This window comes from Nicotiana tomentosiformis, chromosome 11 (assembly GCF_000390325.3).
Source record: "Nicotiana tomentosiformis chromosome 11, ASM39032v3, whole genome shotgun sequence".
NCBI lineage: Eukaryota > Viridiplantae > Streptophyta > Magnoliopsida > Solanales > Solanaceae > Nicotiana > Nicotiana tomentosiformis.
In genome coordinates this window covers 101,138,958-101,157,450 of record NC_090822.1, presented here as the reverse complement: position 1 = coordinate 101,157,450, position 18,493 = coordinate 101,138,958, and the positions used below count along the sequence as shown (strand labels likewise).

Here is an 18,493-nt window from a genome sequence, read left to right as displayed (position 1 = left end):
TCACTGAGAAGCCAAATTCTATGGTTTCAACAAAAAGATAGCGAGACTCTATGTCAAGCCTGGGAGAGATACAAAAAGCTACTCAGAGATTGCCCGCATCATTGTCAGACTGATGAAATCCTGGGTCATACTTTTGTTGATGGGTTAGACGAACATCCAAGATGAATCTTGATTCGGGATGTGGAGGTAGTTGCATGGATAAGCCGTACATTGAAATTCAAATCCTAGTGAACAATTTCACGGCTAACGATAACAATTTCACGGCTAACAATAACAATTTGCAAGGAGATAGGGAACCACAGAGAGCACTTAAATAGAAGGCAGCAAGTGTTATTGAGCTTGATGATTTCTCAGCCATAAGAGCAGATATAGCAAAGTTAGCCAATCAGGTAAATAAGATAACGATGCAACAAGCGCAACAGATGCAACAGGTGCAACAAATGTCTACATGTTGTGAGATATGTGGAGAAAGACACATGAGTAACCATTGCCCATTGAATCCTGAATCCATTTATTATGTGGGGCAGCACAACAGGGTCTGATGAACCAGAGTACTCAGTATGGGAACACTTAGAATCCAAACTGGAGAAACTATCCCAACTTCTCTTGGGGAAGTAATCATAACAGTAACAGACCTCAAGAAAATTTCAACGTACTAGAGACTCCACCACAACAAGTAGAGGATACTACCAATGAGTTGTTAAAGAAGCTCTCGTTTGATAATCAACAACTCCGTCTTGATAATTAGCAACTTCAAACAGAATTCAATAATTTGGAAAGGCAAGTCGGGCAAGTTGCCTCCACTCAGAATGCTAGACCAAATGGAGCACTCCCAAGTGATACTGAGAAGAATCCTGTTGAAAAAGTGCAAGCAATTAATCTAAGAAGTGGGAAAGCATTGAAGGAGATGCCACCTAAAAAGTTTGTGTCTAAAGAAGTTTTTGAAAGATTGGTACCTCAACAAGAGGTAGAAGCTGAAAAAAAAAGATGATAAACATAGGCAGGAGATAGAGGTAAGGCCACTACCGCCTTTTTCTCAAAGGTTACAAAAGTCAAAAGATGAGTCCAAATACAAAAAATTCTTAGATATCTTGAGCCAGATGCGGGTGAATCTACCTTTGATAGAAGTGTTGTAAGAGGTTCTTAAATACACCAAGTACTTGAGAGACATCGTGGCTAATAAAAGAAGGTTGACAGAGTTTGAAACGACTGCACTTACTGAGGAGTGCAGTGCTAGAGTACAGAGTAAGCTCCCGCCAAAGTTGAAGGATCCCGGTTGTTTTACAATCCCCTTGGCGATTGGAAAACACGAGGTTGGTAGAGCCTTGTGCGATTTGGGAGCGAGCACTAATTTGATGCCACTATCAGTGTTCAAGCAGCTCGATCTTGGAGCCCCCATGCCTACTACTATAACTCTACAACTAGCAGATCGGTCATTAGTTGTGCTTGAAGGAATTATTGAAGATGTGCTGGTGCGAGTGGGGAAGTTCATCTTGCCCGCCAATTTTATTATTCCTGACTACATGGCCGATGAGGAGGTTCCAATTATTTTGGGGAGACCATTCCTGTCTACTGGTGGAGCACTTATTGATGTGAGGGAGGGTAAACTAAATATGAGAGTTCATGATGAAGAAATTACATTTAATGTGTACAAGGCGCTTAACCTTCCAAAGCATTATGAGGATTTGTGCATGATCTCTATGATAGAATCAAAGTTGATAAAGTAAGGTCCTTATGTGGAGCCTACTATCATGGAAAAGAAAATTGAGTTAGAAGAAGTTGTGTTGCGAGCTGAATGTGTAAAGGTAAAAGAGAAAAGGGTTAGATAGGAAATAGGATATCCCCCTAGAGCGCACAAAAAGGCAAAACTCCATGGAAAGAGGAGGAAACGAAAACGTCCAGCTTGAGAAAGTGGTTCACGTCGTGCCGCGATATTAAATCAGGCGCTTGTTAGGAGGCAACCCAACCTGTATTTTTTTATTTTTTTTATTTTTTATAGTGTCACGTTTTGTTTGTTTTTGTTTTGTAGATTATGGGAAGTCTGAGTACCCGAAGTTGAAGCCGAGGAGCATGTTTGAGCTTAAGTGTAGGATCGTCCCGACCCTTAATATTGAGGATCATGTTGCTAACTAGGCCCTAGAGGGTCTCAGGGAGTATTTCTCACCCTTGTTTTAATATTTTTCTTTGTGATCCATGCATCGAGGACTATGCATAACGTAAGTGTGGGGTGGGAGAACTATTTTCTGAAGTGTAATTGTATGAAACTTTTTTTTTATTTGTTTTTCTTTTAGAACTCGTAGTAGACATAGTCTAGTTAGCTAGTAGTAGTCTATATTTTAAAAAATGAAAAAAAAAAATAATAATAATTCAGAATTTTTCTGACGATGGATCTCTTTGACAGTTTTCTTGAGAGATTAAAGTCCGATTAAAAATACCAAAAAAAATTTCTTTTGTTTTTTCTAGGATAATAAGGTAGTATCCCTTAGTTATTTTTTGGACTCCAGTTCTTTTTCAAGGGTGTAGCTTAAAACGGATATTTCTTTTTTTTTAGAGTAAGATAGGAAGAAATCTGAGTTGCTCTGAGACACCTGTTGACATGTTTGGTGCTGGCACATTAGGCAATGGCATGTGCTCTATCTTCCTATTATATTTGATTTGAAATGTGATGCTTGAGTGAAATAAATAGCCTACTCTGTGATGCTTTTTTCTCAGTTGTTTGACTTGTATTCCACCTCGTGCAATATTGCTTAAAATTTCTCAACTATATGTGCTTGCTTGACTTATGAGTTGAATAGAACCGTCTTGATTGAGTCATGTGCAATGTGTGTGAGAGGATTTGTGGTATTCTGTGCTATCATATTTAGTCTAGAACTTGCCGCATGTGTTAATCAAAGCGAAATCATTAAGTTGTGCTAGTCTAGGAGATAACGTAGGCGTTTCTTGCTTGATAATAGAGGTGCTTGTCACTTACAAATAAAAACTTTCTGTTGCTAGCCCCTTTGAGCCATTAGACCTTTCCTTTAGCACCCACAGTACAAGCCGTATCCTTATTTTGTTCTTAAGTTGAGCTTGTTGAACCTTTACCTCCGAAGGCACTTAGGCGCTAAAAGAATTAAGGTGAGAGATTTGGAAAATAGCTTTTGAGTGGAACCATAGAAAGGTCCATAAGGTGCACTAAAGTTGTGAAAAATATCACTAGCCGATGAGCCTTAATGTATGGAGTCTGTGTAGAAAAGAATAAAAAAAAAGAGAAAAGAAAATTCAAGAAAAAAAAGAATAAAAAAGGCAAATAATGTTAATAGTCCAAAAAAGAAGAAAAACACACACCCGCTAATCTGAATAATGCGTGCGAGTGGGGATGTAGAGTGCTTAATTGAAGAAAGGGCTATATTGTGTATGGTTTGTGGCAAGTTAATTGATTGAAAAGAAAAGTGCTCGATTCTTGAGTATATTATATTAAAGTGCTTAGGAGGGTTAGTAATTATTCCTAAATATACCCTACCCGTCCCTTAGCCTGCATTATAACCTTAAAGTCCTAATTGATCCTAGATTTGTCTAGCTTAGATTAGTAGATATGTACACTATGGGCAAGCTTATGGTACGACCACGGGATGCACATGAAATATTTTATGAGAGTGAGCGAATTTTGTTCAATTGTGTGATGTCCTTAATTTATGTTCAATGGCATATTTGAACGTGTGGACTATTTCTATATTCACTCTTTTATTTGTGGTGAGGGCACTTGATCTCATGACGGATTGGTAAAGTTGTAAACTTCTCTTATTGGTGAGTGCGCTAGTTGAGGGTGCTTAGTGGTAACAAGTCGAATCTTGAGGTAGGGTGGTTTTGGATAGGTTGTTTGAATTGGTTGAATAGCATTGTGTGTACTTGGGTATGTTTAAAATGGGAAGAAGGTGAAATTCGTATGTTCATGCTTGATTGCTGGTATCGACCACAGTCAAAGGTAGAGTGTATGGTTAAAAACATTGAAGTGATCTTTCCTAGTGAGATGTACGTTGTTGGGGTATATTTATAGTTTGATTGCTCGAGGGCGAGCAAGAGTCTAAGTGTGGTGTGTTCATATTCGGCTTAAGGTATGTATATTTGTATGCATATTACCTCGCATTTTACTCATGTATCATAGATTTTGGATGTGCAATGTAATGATTTGTGCTACATTATGGTATTTTTATGTGTAGGAATCATCCGTTAGTAATTTGGGACGAAGGTGCGCGAACTGAAGCGAAAACAGGACGAAATGAGGAAAATCCATAGAGTAGAGCCACAGGCAGCGTGGGGTGCTACCTGTGGCGCACAAAACAGAATCTCCAAGAAGGCCATTGCCAGGGCTAGCGCCCTACGCTACCCTGGGCACTGGTGACGTGAATTTGTCCTAGTTCGCCCGGGACTCGGTTATTTCGACCCCAAGATACCCCCAACTCGTATAAAAGTAAACCTAAACCTATTTTGGCAAGGGAGACGCCACTATGAGAGAAAAACACAAGCATGAAACACTCGGGAGCAAGTAATTCATCAATTCTTCCATTCTACTTCTAGTATTCATAACTTTTATGTTTGAAAACAACATTTTGATGATTGTTATGAATATGAGTGGCTAAGAACCTTATTATTCTGGGGTTATGGGTTGTTCTTGACTATTGTAAATTGACGGTTGATTATTTTGCTTGATTTTATCATCTTAATTTGTTTATTCAATCTTGCACTTAGTTATTCTATTGCGTAGCTAACAATAGAGTACTATCTACGAATTTATAGCTGAACTAGAAAGTGAGAACTATAAATTGCATATAGGATTGAATAGAGTAAGTTCTTGAATTCGGGTATCAGAGAATAGATTCGTGATTAGGATAGACATATTCTAGTTGTCTTACTTGGTTATTTTTGCAGGAAATATACATGCATTCTTGTCAAGTTTGATTCTATAGACGTATAGTCTTAAGTTGGATTGAATAGGTGAGCGAAGCGTTGAAAGAACTTCGCGAGCATAATAAACCCTGTTAATCAACAAATTAGATAAGTCAAGTGATTTCATCAACCTGAAAAACGCAATGGGAGAGACGTTAATCCCATAACCCTGGAATATCCCCATCTCATTGAATTCTTTCTAAGTGTTTGTTTGCTCTATTTGCGATTCTATTTTCTTGCTTGCTTATTAGTTTAGTTCGTAGTAATTTAGTTATAAACATCGCAATTATCTTCTTCACACTCACTTGAGCATTAAATATATAAATAGCTTAGATTGGAAAATAGTTGATCATAAATCCTCGTGGAAATGATATTTTCTTATCACTTTATTACTTGTCGACCGCGTATATTTGCGTGTGCATTTGGACCCAACACCAAGCCAATTAAATGCATGTAGAAATGGAAAATAGTCTGCACCACGCACCACAAGGTAGATGCCAGTAGGATTTCTATCAACTTTTTTCCATGAACCATTTTTCAACGCTATAATTTCTCTGCATGTTATGGATCTTAAGTATTTTATAATCATCACTAGTAGATTCATATCCCAATCCCTAAGTACAAGATCCCTTCTTTGGAAATTCTGGAGGGGAAAGTAGTGTTGATTCTCTTGGTGAGGGTTTCAATAGTGAATCTTAAGAATTTGTGGTGCTTTTCCATGGAGATCGGGAGGTACTAGTTTCCTCTTCCGTTGTTGGCCTTTGAAAAGATTTGTCTTTTGTGTCATATGTAGAGCTTCTCTGTTGCTTTAATTGAAAAGATTAGCCTTTTCTCCATCTTTGCAGCTTGAGCTTCTCTACTGCTTTGATCTAAAAGATCTGTGTTCTTTCTCTACTGCTTTGTAATTCATTCATTGGTTTTATTGCAAGACATAGTACGATACCTTTCCTCCACCCTTTATTGAAGTGCCTAACGTCCAATTTGCGTTACTTAGTCCAAATGGAGTTTCACGTTGCTTGATCCAGTTCAAACTGGATTATAAGTAAAACTTAATATTAAATAGGTGAATTACATAAACGGTCTCTTTAAGTTGTCCTGAACGATCACATGAACACTTCCACTTACCTCATTACCATTTAGACACTTCTTCTCCACTTAAGTGCATCCTCGTGAACCCCTCATGCTGACATGGCAAAGCGTGTGCTTTATATTAGCATTTGAGCGTGTGAGACCTTCAAAATTAAGTTTTTTTTCTTTTTTACATTAACCTTAGATTATGTGGACCCCACTTACCTTCATCTTCATACTTCTCCTCCTTCAGAAATTTCACATTTGGTGAAAAACAAGAATAATTGCTTTCAACATACATTATATTGCTTATACAATCAACTCTAAGCAATTAAACTGCTATGGCCGCCCAAATAGCAAGCTATAGCATAGGAAAATCGATATCTCAAATTTTGTGTTTTTGTCTCCTTCAACCTGAAAAATTACCGCTACCATATCCATCACTGTTATTGCCACTACCATAAGAACTCTGTCCACCTATTTTACCTCTACTGTATCTGCCTCCACCACCACACAAAAAAGTATACCAAGTAAATTCCTTCATTCTGTCACCAAATAAATCCATCCGAAAATTTATTCCTCCACTATTTTTATTGTTACCATAAAGGAGGATTTTACATCTTTAAAAAAATCTACAGAAATTTCAATGAAATAGAAGTTAAAAATTATCTGAAAAATCTCCAGTTATTAATGAAATCAAATTACTATCATCTCTAGTTTACTTTTTCATGGCAAGAATTCAATTTTATTTGTAAACAGTCTCATCACTTCTCCCTAAAATCTCATCAATCGCCACCTCCCCTCTGGCCCGTAACCCCCTTCAACCACCATTTCATCACTTCTCCCTAAAACCACCATTGGCGAAATCCACATCACCATAGCCACTTTCTTCCCTTTCACCCCTTGTTCTTTTCCCTCACAAGAAAGATCATTTATTTCGCATAACAAACAACCATATATGGACGTCAATCCCGTCGCCCCATTTCTACTTTTTTATCTCCTTTCCATCATTGTAACCACCCCAAAATCACCATCTAAGAAGTCATTATATTTTGCATATGGTATCCGACTGAAGAGAAGGAGAAGAAGAAGAAGTTAAGGTGGGGAAAAATTGTAGCGGCGGGTTTAGGGAGGCTTGGAAGAAGATGAAGAAAAGATGGGAGGGGGATAAATTTCTACTTTTTGGGTAAATAAACTAAATCTATTTTCTTTTTTCTTTTTTTCCTTTTTTCAAAAGATACGTGTTATTTTATAATTCATTTTATTTGCACGTCAGCGCGATTGTATTTCACCCATGTGATCTGTTGGACTTGAGTGTCCACGAGGTTACACTTCTGTATAGGGTAAAATATATTTATAATAAATGATCGCATGAGTAAGTGACACGTGGTGCCGGAGACAGAAGATAATTGAATCTGAAGGTAACAATCCCGTCTGTTACCAGAGAAAATGATACTCATAAAGATGAAATCAATGCCTGCCACCCGGTAGCATTTAATGAAGAATATTCTACAGCATTAAGTGCACAGCCCGTTACAAAGAATATGTCATTCACTGTCTGTCGTTACACATTCTTCAATGACCCTCATAATTGACATAAAAGAGGATTTGATCCTAGGACCGTGTTCCCTAGGTGTAGCTATAAATAGTGAGCTCTATTATCATTGTAAATGAAACGAATTTTCTGGCAAACATATGTTACACTCTATTCAAAGCTTAGTATAATTTTATCTTCTTGTTTATTAATATCATTGATGTTGTGCCCGGAAGCCTTGCTCCCGAAATTGTTATTTCTACTATTTTATATCCATCTCAAGGCTAAGTATTACATTTTTGTCTAATTCATCTATTACTTCAGGATCAAATTAATTCACGTGTCTATAAACCACGTATAAATTCAACTGTACCGTTTTATGGGCAAACAGTTTGGTGCCCGAAGTGGGGCTTAAACAGTTGTGTAATTAAGTTGATCCTTGCTTCTTTTACTAACGTGTTTGATAATTTGTTCTTAGCAAAAAATCATAGAAAATGGCAGATAATGGTGTTAATAATACATACAATCTTGAGGCCCAAGGAAATCATCCTCAGCACGAGGATTCGATCAGCGATTCCCACAATGAGAGGAACGAGGCTACACCGGTCCACGAAAGGCATTAACCGCGACATATTCAAGAGGCGACTCCTGATGATACTGAAGAGGAGCACATCGTTGAAGCGGTAAGGGTCCTGCATGAGCAACAAGAGTCCATTCTAGGCCATCTCAGATGGGAGGATAAGGTTATGATAGAACTGAAGCAGGCATTATCGGGTGCTTCCAATAACGCGAATGGACGAGGTCCAGTTCCTCTCGGTGCTCCCGCAAATCAAATAATGCAGAGGATCCACAACAACACTCTGAGGGGTGAGGTCGGCTTCGATGGGGCCGGGGGGAGCAGATCCGGTCACAACAACGAGAGTGATCCCTTCAAAAACGAACTCATACGGTTTATGAGGGAAGTGAACGCCCGTATGGATCAAATCCCGGGTGCACCACCGGTGCTGAAAGGGCCGAACTCAAAGAAGTACACTCAATTGTCGTACAAACCAAGCGCGGCACCAAATTAATCTCGAAGCGGTTTAAAATGTCGGACGTGCCAAAATATGATGGGATTTCATATCCTCAGGAACATATCACCACCTATACAATGATGGTGAAGGGGAACGATTTAGCTCCCCACGAGATTGAATCAGTGTTGTTGAAGAAATTCGGAGAGACTCTCACGAAGGGAGTCTTGACGTGGTATTCGTTTTTGCCCGCTCCATAGGCCCATACCGGGGATAGAAAGGTACAGGCCCGAGCTGTCGCGGGAATTTGTAACCCAGTTCTATAAGGAAAGGATGTTACTACCGGTCAATCCAGATGAATAGGTGGCTGAAGCATTCACCAAAGGTTTAAATCCGAGGAGTTCTGATGCTTCCCGGAAGTTGAAAAAAAGCTTGCTAAAGTTCCAAGCGACAACTTGGGTAGATATTCACAACCGGTATGAGTCAAAGATAAGGATGACCAGCTCGGTTTCCCGGTGTCGGTTAAAGGTCGGGAGAAGAATAAAGATAGATTAAAAGACGATTTCGATACAGATAGACAGTCTTCGAGGAGCTGGTTTTTTCCCTATGAACGGGCCGAAGGATGCGAAAGAGGTTTTCGGATGGGAGACAGGTTCTTTACCGATAGAAGAACTTATCGCGGCTGGAACACCAGGTCATTACAAGACAAGGAAACGTCAGGTTCTCGAGATCCTTCTTACTCCAGACTTTCAGAATACAACTCTAACGTTAGTGTAGTAGAGTTGGTATTGGCTAAAAGGAACATTAAGGAAGCACGGTTACCGAAGCCAATGAGATCTGATCCCAACTAGAGGGATCCTAATTTATGGCATGAATACTAAGGGATGAACCGTCACTGGACTGGGGACTGTCGGCATCCGCACGAAGAGGTTGCGACACTGCTGAAAAATGGCCATCTCAGGGAATTCTTAAGCAACCAGGCTAAAAACAATCACGGTCGCAATCGTGACAACAAGGATCCCTCAAAAGCAGAAGAAGATCCCCGCCTAAAGATCAACATGATTTTCGGGGAGAACGAGTTTAACAAGGTTACCTTCTCGGAGGCAAAAAAGATGAAGGTATCGGTAACCCACAGCAAGAGACTTCGGGAAGTCACTCGAGACGACATCACTTTCACTAATGAAGACACAGATGGATTATTGCTACCGCACAATGACCTATTGGTAATTTCTTTAAGTGTATTAGATTTTAAAATCAAACGTGTTCTGGTGGATTCAGGGAGCTCGGCCAATATTATACAATGGAGGGTATTGGAGCAAACCAAGCATACCTGAAGCATTATTCCGGCCACAAAACTCATCGCCGGGTTTAACCTAGAAAGCGCGACAACCCGGGGAGATATCCTACTGCCCACGAATGCCAAAGGGGTGATGAAGACGAACCTTTCCGAGTTGGTGGATAGTGATATGGGTTATAATATTATCCTGTGAAGACCATGGTTGCACTAGATGAAGGTTGTGCCATCGACATATCACCAGCTATTGAACTTCCCAACTCCCGAGGGAATCAAACATATAAGAGGTGACCAGCCAACGGCAAGGGAGATGAATGCAATTTAGGTCTCCAGTAGCAAAGGGAAGGAGCATGCGACATGGCAATTACAGGAACCGGCGCCTTCTTCATATCCAAGCAAAGTCAACCAGAGGGAAGAGGCGCCGAAATCTTATCAAGTGCCAAGGTATTTTCAGGTACCAGAAGAGACGACCGGAACAAAATCCATATCAGAAGAGCTTGAGCTAGTCGCATTATTCGAGAAGTTCCTCGAGAGAAAATTCCACTTGGGGACAGTACTGCACCCAGAACTAAGGTATGGATTTATTGAATTTCTTAAATTTAACGTCGATTATTTTGCGTGGTAGCATGCGGATATGACAGGTATCCCGCTGAAAGTGGTCGTACACAAGCTGAGCTTGGATCCCAGTATTCCTCCGGTAAGACAAAAAAAAGTCCTATTGCCGAGGCCAAAAGCAAATTCGTCAAAGAGGATGTGACTCGCCTACTTAATATCGGTTTAATCTGAGAGGTAAAGTAACCAGACTGACTAGCTAATGTAGTATTAGTTCCAAAGAAGAAGAATAAATTTCACATGTGCGTAGACTATAAGGACTTGAATAAGGTGTGCCCAAAGGACTCGTTCCCAATGCCAAACATTGATCAAATGATTGATGCAACGGCCAGACATGAGTTAATGAATTTCCTTGATGCTTACTCTGGAGACACTTACCAGCGGCTCGTAAACAAAATGTTTGAAAAACAAATAAGGAAAACCATGGAAGTCTATCTAAGCGATATTCTTGTAAAGTCTTTGAATGCAGGTGATCATCTTAAACATTTGCAAGAAACTCTTGACATCCTAAGGAAGCATAACATGAAGCTTAACCCCGAGAAGTGTGCGTTCGGGGTCAGCTCTAGCAAGTTCCTGGGATTCCTGGTGTCAAAAGGAGGGATTGAGATTAACCGTGATAAAATCAAAGTCATCGAAGACATCCCGAATAAGATATCAAGCGTAAAAGAGGTTCAAAGACTCACGGGGAGATTGGCCGCTTTGAGCAGGTTCACTTCTCGGTCTTCAGAGAAATGCCATCATTTCTTCTCGTTACTCAAGAAGATGAACAACTTCGAATGGACCCCGGAATGTCAAGAGGCTTTGAGGTATTTAAAAAGGTACTTGTCAAGTCCTCTGTTATTATCAAAGCCGAAAGAAGGCAAAAATGTGTTAATCTACCAAGCAGTCTCAAAGGTAGCGGTAAGCACCATTTTAGTCTGTGAGGACGAAGGTACGCAATCTCCCATTTATTACGTTAGTAGAATTTTGACGGGAGCAGAAACTCACTACCCACATTTGGAGAAGTTGGCCTTAGCCCTCATAGTCGTTGCTCGAAAGCTAAGGCCTTATTTCTAATGTCAACTGATAGTTGTGGGGACCACCTTTCCCTACAGAATATCCTTTATAAACCCTAGATTTCGGGTAGGCTGGCCAAATGGTCCGTCAAAATGAGTGAATTTGACATAGAATATAAACATAGGACTGCGATTAAATCACAAGTTTTGGCCGACTTTATGGCCGGTTTCAGTCCGGGACTGTAACCTCTAGCTACCAAAGATGCAGTTATGGTGTCAAAATCAACAAGTTTGGACCCTATATACGGATGGAGCTTCCAACGTAAAAGGGTTCGGGCTTGGCATAATATTAGCCATGCCTTTAGGAGAAACCCTAAGGCAGGCCATAAGAATGGTTCCTCTGACTAACAATTAAGCGAAGTATGAAGCTTTGATTATAGGACTCGAATTGGTCTAGGGACTAGATTTTGAGGTCATAGAAATCAAATGTGACTCCCAGTTGGTGGTAAATCAAATCTACGGGATCTTCGAAGCCAAAGAGGAACGCATACAACAATACGTAGTGAAGGTTCAGGATCTGCTCGCTCGATACTAGGAGTGGTAAATTATGCATATCCCGAGGGAAGAAAATGCAGAAGCATACGTATTAGCTAACCTTGGCTCATCAATGAAAATGAAGGGATCAGACTCCGGTATGGTCGTACAACTTATGCACTCGGTTCTGGACGTAGATAACTACTACGAGGTAAACACAACTAATTTGGTAGAGGAATGGAGGAATGAGATCATTTATTATCTCGAGCACAACAAGTATCCTGAATATCCCAAGGCATCCCGGGCACTACGCGCTAAAGAAGCGCGATATAGCTTCAAAGGAGGCCAATTGTATAGGAAATCTTTCCAATGTCAATTGGCCCGATGTTTGGGAGCCTCCAAAGATAATTATGTTATGCGAGATGTTCACGAAGAGATATGTGGAAATCATTCGGGCGCAGATTCCTTAGTACTAAAATTGGTAAGGGCGGGATACTATTGGCCTCGAATGGAACAAGACGCCAAAGATTTTGTTCAAAAATGAAATAAATTTCAACGCTACACATCGTTGGTACATCAACCAGCAGAACCATTACACTCAATTTTGTCTCCATGGTTGTTCATGAAATGGGAAATGGATATCGTCGTACCACTGCCGCCGACCCCTGGTAAGGTAAGGTTTCTTTTTATTTTAACTGACTATTTTTCTAAGTGGGTTGAAGCAGGTCCTTATCAAATGATCGGCGAACGTGAATGGGTGGATTTCTTGTAGGAGAACATAATTTGCAGATTTGGGATACCAAAAGAGATAGCCTATGACAACGGGCTATAATTTTTAGGCGCAAAGGTCATGAAGTTCCTTGAAGACTTGAAAATCAAAAGGATCACATCTTCGCCCTATCATCCAAGCGCAAACGGTCAGGCGAAATCAACGAACAAAGTGATTATACAAAATCTCAAAAAGAGATTGGAAGCAGCTAAAGGAAAATGGCCCAAGGAAATTCCTGGAGTACTATGGGCGTACCGAACAACAGCCAAATCGAGCATAGGAGAGACTCATTTCTCCCTTGTGTACGGAGCAGAAGCCCTGATCTCAGTAGAAGTAGGGGAGCCTACCTTGAGATACTTCCAGGCAAATGAAGAAGCAAACAATGAAGCAATGTTGGTCAATTTGGAGTTTCTCGATGAGTGCAAGGACTTGGTGCATATAAGGATGGCAGCTCAAAAGCAGAGAATAGAAAGATATTATAATCGAAGAGCCAACCTCTATTATTTCAAAGTGGGAGACTTGGTTTTAAGGAAAGTAACTCAAAACACCCGGGAACTCAATGCAGGAAAGCTAGGTCCAACATGGGAAGGCCCCTACCGGATTTCAGCTGTCACCGGGAAAAGATCATATGAGTTGGAGAACGAAGATGGAGAAATGTTGCCAAGCAACTGGAATGTGGCACACCTCAAGATATACTATTGCTGATGAACATCACCTATACTGAAAGTATATGATGCACTTTTTTCCCTTCATCCAGTTTATGTCCCAATTGAGTTTTTCTGGCAAGGTTTTTAATGAGGCAACAACGGAAAGTATACTACGAAGGAAATTTCAACAACAATAAGACCTTTTTAATAACAAGGCACACAAGCGAAGAACCACTCCGGAGCAGTTAGATAATCTTTTGCTCGGTAGCAAAGTTCCCACCGGTAAGTTAAGTTTGTTATAGAATAAAGGTTACTCGTCAGTTCACAAGTACAAGCCACTAGGGGATTGGTAGATATTCTTTGGCTCGATAGCATCAATTCCTAAGGGGAAGTGAAATTTGTTACCGAACTGAAGATTATCTAGCAATTCATTAGTAGAATCCTCGAAGGTGTAGAACTTCCAATGTTCAAATTCGCATTCTTCGCATTCGAATACTGGGGGAATGATATGAGGATATGGCAAAAACAACTAGTACTTCGACCGGAATACGAAACCCAGAAGCATAGTTGTATCATCGGGATAGGGGACTGCGCGGACAGCCCCGTAGAAACACGTTGTACAAGTTAGCCACAAGAAATGGCAATTTATTTTTAGTACAACGAATGCTTATGTACTTTTGAAAATGAAAGAAATAAAGTAAAGTCCTTTTATTTCTATTTTGTTTCTTGTCTGAACGATGAATTGATTTTGTCATTTGAAAGTTAAACAAGTACTTCAAATGCTAGTGCCGTAATGAATAGGAGACGTCCTCTTCAAGAGCACCGTAAACATAAGAGGGCCCCCTCTTATTAATACCCTCACGATAAAGGGTTGATTTCGGAAGAACTTGTGCTCGAAATCTGTCACAACCCCAAATCCCCTCTGTAGGATGTCGTGACGGCACCTAGTCTCTAAGACTAGGTAAGCCTAACAAATATGTGGAATAACTGAATAATAATTTAAATCTCAAAAATATCAATAACTATATGAAATAAAATCTGCAACTCAACATGTACATCTCCCAAAACCCGATGAAAATATAAGTCGCAAGCTCTAGGTACAGTACTGAACACTCATATACATCACTATCTATAAAGATGTAAAGAAATAAGAAAAAGAACATGATAGAAGGGGACTCTGAGGCCTACGAACGCATGCAAATGTACCTTGAAATCTCCAATGTAATCCACTCACGCGCTAATACCGAGGATAATAGGATGTACCGGATCTGTACAAAATATGTGCAGAAGCGTAGTATGAGTACACCATAACGGTACCCAGTAAGTGCCAAGCCTAACCTCGGTAGAGTATTGACAAGGTCAGGTCAAGGCCCTACTGGAGATAATAAGAAAAAAAGACAAAAGATATAATGATATAATGATAATTACAAGGAAATGAAACAATAAAGAATTTACGTAAAGATAACAACATGGATTCAAGGCAGCTAATACAACATGAAAGGAAAACAAGGATTTTACATGTTAAGGAAAACAACAACCCAACAAAAATACAACAAATAGAGAAAGATCGGCAGGGGCACTCTCGAGGTACCGCCTCGTAGTCCCAAATCATAAAAATAAATTACAGTATTTCCTTATATCACCGCGGGGTCTTTACATTTAGTTTTGAAAATTATTTTTCCCGAAATAGCACCCCGCTTCTAGTAGTTCCCCTACTAGCTACGCGTATCAAGCCCACCTTATCTCACTGTATGCGTTTTAACACTTATACCTTATACCACCGCATGCGTATCAATAGTAACAAGGGAACGACAGAAACCTCGTGCAACTAGTAACAACAGCACAGCAGAAACCTCGTGAAAACAATCAAATAATCCTCTCAACAATAACACAAATGTCAAAACATAAAAACTAAATAAAATGATGTTTCGCAACTTACACTTTCCCTTAATAAAAACCACGGCCTTTGTAACTCAATGGCAAGATATTTCAAGGATGGAAAATTTCAAGTAAAGAATTTCACAGTTAAATAATGAATACAGAATTAAAAAAGCAAGTAATTCAACTAAATAGGTAGTACAAGTTGCAAATAAGAGATAAGACAACTAAACATGTAAAAGTAGACTAAACGTGGTGACTATGACATGAAGTAACTCAATTAAAGCATAAAAAGGAAACTACATAGCTAAAACCAGAATCTCAATATTTAGCCCGTGTACCCATCACCTTACGTACACGGCATCCACATATCACACTTATCACAACAATACCAAAACCTAAGGGGAATTTACCCTACACAATACTAGACAAGTCACTTACCTCCAACCGCGCTAAATCTATCAACTAGAAGGCCTTTCCCTCGATTTTCCAACTCCAAACGGCTCGAATCTAGCCAAAATAATTTCGCACTATAAATATAACTATATAAAACTAATTTAAATAATTAAATTATGATCTTAGCAAAGAATTGAAATATCGTCCCAAAATATAGACCCGGCCCGCGTCTCGGAACCCGACCAAAATTATAAAATTCGAACACCCATTCGATATCGAGTCCAACCATACAAGAATTACTAAAATCCGATCCTATTTTGCCTTTCAAAACTCAAGAATTTAGTCTAAGAACTTCTACACCTTTTCCCTAATTTTAAACTCCAAAGCACAAATTAGAAGACGTAATTAATAGTAGGTTCATAGGATTTAGACAAAAATAAGTCAAGAATCCTTACCCTAACACTTCCTTTGAAATCTCTCAAAATATTGCCTCAATTTGAGCTCTCAAAGTCCCAAAATGAAAATGAAGTAAAACCCTCGAATTCCCCTCTTTCTGCCCAGCAATCCTCGAATATGCGGCCCTTGGGTCGCTTCTGCTACGCCGCAACTGCGAAAAAACCATCGCAGTTGCGAAAATCACTTACGTCTCGAAATTCTACTTCTGTGGAGCATGGCTCGCACCTGTGAGCCCACTTCTGCGAAGAAGGAGATCACACATGCAGTCCTGTCCCAGGCCCCCTTCTCAATTTCTGCTTCTGCGGAGAAAAGGGTCGTGCCTGCGCTCAGAAGTCCGCATCTGCAAACCTAAGACTAGGTTGGCTCCTCCGCTTCTGCGATATCCAAGGCGCACCTCGAGACCGCACCTGCGGCCAGACCCTCCGCAGGTGCGAAGACACTAGAACCGCAGCACTTCAGCAATTCCCTAAGTCCAAAAATGATTTGATTTCCTTCCGATTCACACCCGGTCCCCCCGGGATCCCATTCAAAAATACCAACAAGTTCCAAAACACATAACAGACCTACTCGAGGCCACAAATCACATCAAACAACACAAATTCTATGAATCGCAACCCAAATTCAAGCCTATGAACTATGAACTTTCGAATTCCGAAACCGATGCTGATTCATATCAAGACAACTCCAATTGACACCAAAGTTTGCACACTAGTCATAAATGACATTTCGGACCAATTCAAACTTCCGGAATCGGGATTCGACCCCGATATCAATAAAATCCACTCCCTGTCAAACTTCCCCAATTCCTCCAATTTCCAACTTCCACCAAATCGCACTGAAACGACCTACAGACCTCTGAATCAACATCTGTACATGCTCCTAAGTCCAAAATCACCCTGTGGAGCTATTGGAATCGTCAAAACTCCATTCCGGAGTCATATTCACAAAAGTCAAACTACAGTCAACTCCTACGACTTAAAATTCTAACTTAGGGACTATGTTTTCCATTTCACTCCGAAACTCACCCGAAACCAAAACCAAACACCCCGGCGAGTCACGTAACCAAAATATAACATAGAGGAATAAATTAGAGAATCGGGGCTAAAATACTCAAAATGACCGGTCGAGTCGTTACATCCTCCCCCTTTTAAAACAATCGTTCGTCCTTGAACGAGTATTGAGACATACCTGAAGTGGTGAAAAGATGAGGATAACAGCTACGTATATCATGCTCTGCCTCCCAATTCGCCTTCTCGACTTATTGACCCCTCCACTGAACCTTCACTGAAGCAATATTCTTCAACCTCAACTTTCGACCTTGCCTGTCCAAAATGACCACCGGCTCCTCAACATAAGACAAATCCTTGTCCAACAGAACTGAGCTGAGGTTGAACACATGAGAAGGATCGCCGTGATACTTCCGGAGCATATAAACATAGAACACTAGATGAAGTACAACTAGACTAGGTGGTAGTGCAAGTGTGTAGGCTACCTCTCCAACCATCTCAAGAATCTCAAAAGGTCTGATATACCTAGGGCTCAACTTTCCCTTCTTCCCGAACCTCATAACACCTTTCATGGGCTAAACACGGAGCAAGACTAGCTCCCCAACCATGAATGCAATGTCGCGAACCTTCCGATCCGCATAAATCTACTATATGGATTAGGATGTACGAAGTCGGTCCTGAATCAATTTAACCTTTTCCAAATCATCCTGAACCTAGTCTGTACCCAATAGCCTAGCCTTACCGGCTCGAACCAACCCACCGGAGACCGGAACTTCCCCCAAACTCTATCACACACGCACGAATCATATCCTCCAATATCTAAATATTGCGCTCGGACTGTCCGTCCATCTAAGGGTGAAATGTTGTACTCAACTCCACTCGCGTGCCCAAATCATGTTGTACGGTCCTCCAGAATTGCGATGTAAACTGCGTACCCCGGTCAGAGATGATAGATACCGGCACGCCATGAAGCCTGACAATCTCGCAAATATAACCCTGATCTAGTTGCTCTGAAGAATAAGTAGTCACCACTAGGATGAAATGAGCTGACTTGGTTAATCTATCCACAATCACCCAAACTGCATCGAACTTCCTCAGAGTCCCTGGGAGACCAACAACAAAATCCATAGTAATTCGCTCCCATTTCCACTCTGGGATATCTAACCTTTGAAGCAATCCACCAGGTTGTTGTTGCTCATACTTTACATGCTAACAGTTTAGGCACCGAGCTACATATTCCACTATGTCTTTCTTCATTCTCCTCTACCAGTAATGTTGCCTCAAGTCTTGATACATCTTCGCGACACATAGATGAATGGAGTACCGTGAACTGTGAGCCTCCTGGAGAATTAACTCATGCAAACCAT

At 40.4% G+C, this 18,493-nt stretch overlaps 1 non-coding gene across 1 annotated transcript; it reads right to left on the bottom strand.

Moving 5' to 3' along the window:
* On the bottom strand, positions 1 to 107 carry LOC117276344 (small nucleolar RNA R71). The gene has a single exon (XR_004506603.1). It is a non-coding gene; the product is annotated as a small nucleolar RNA R71 (small nucleolar RNA).
* Positions 108 to 18,493: the final 18,386 nt, after the last annotated feature.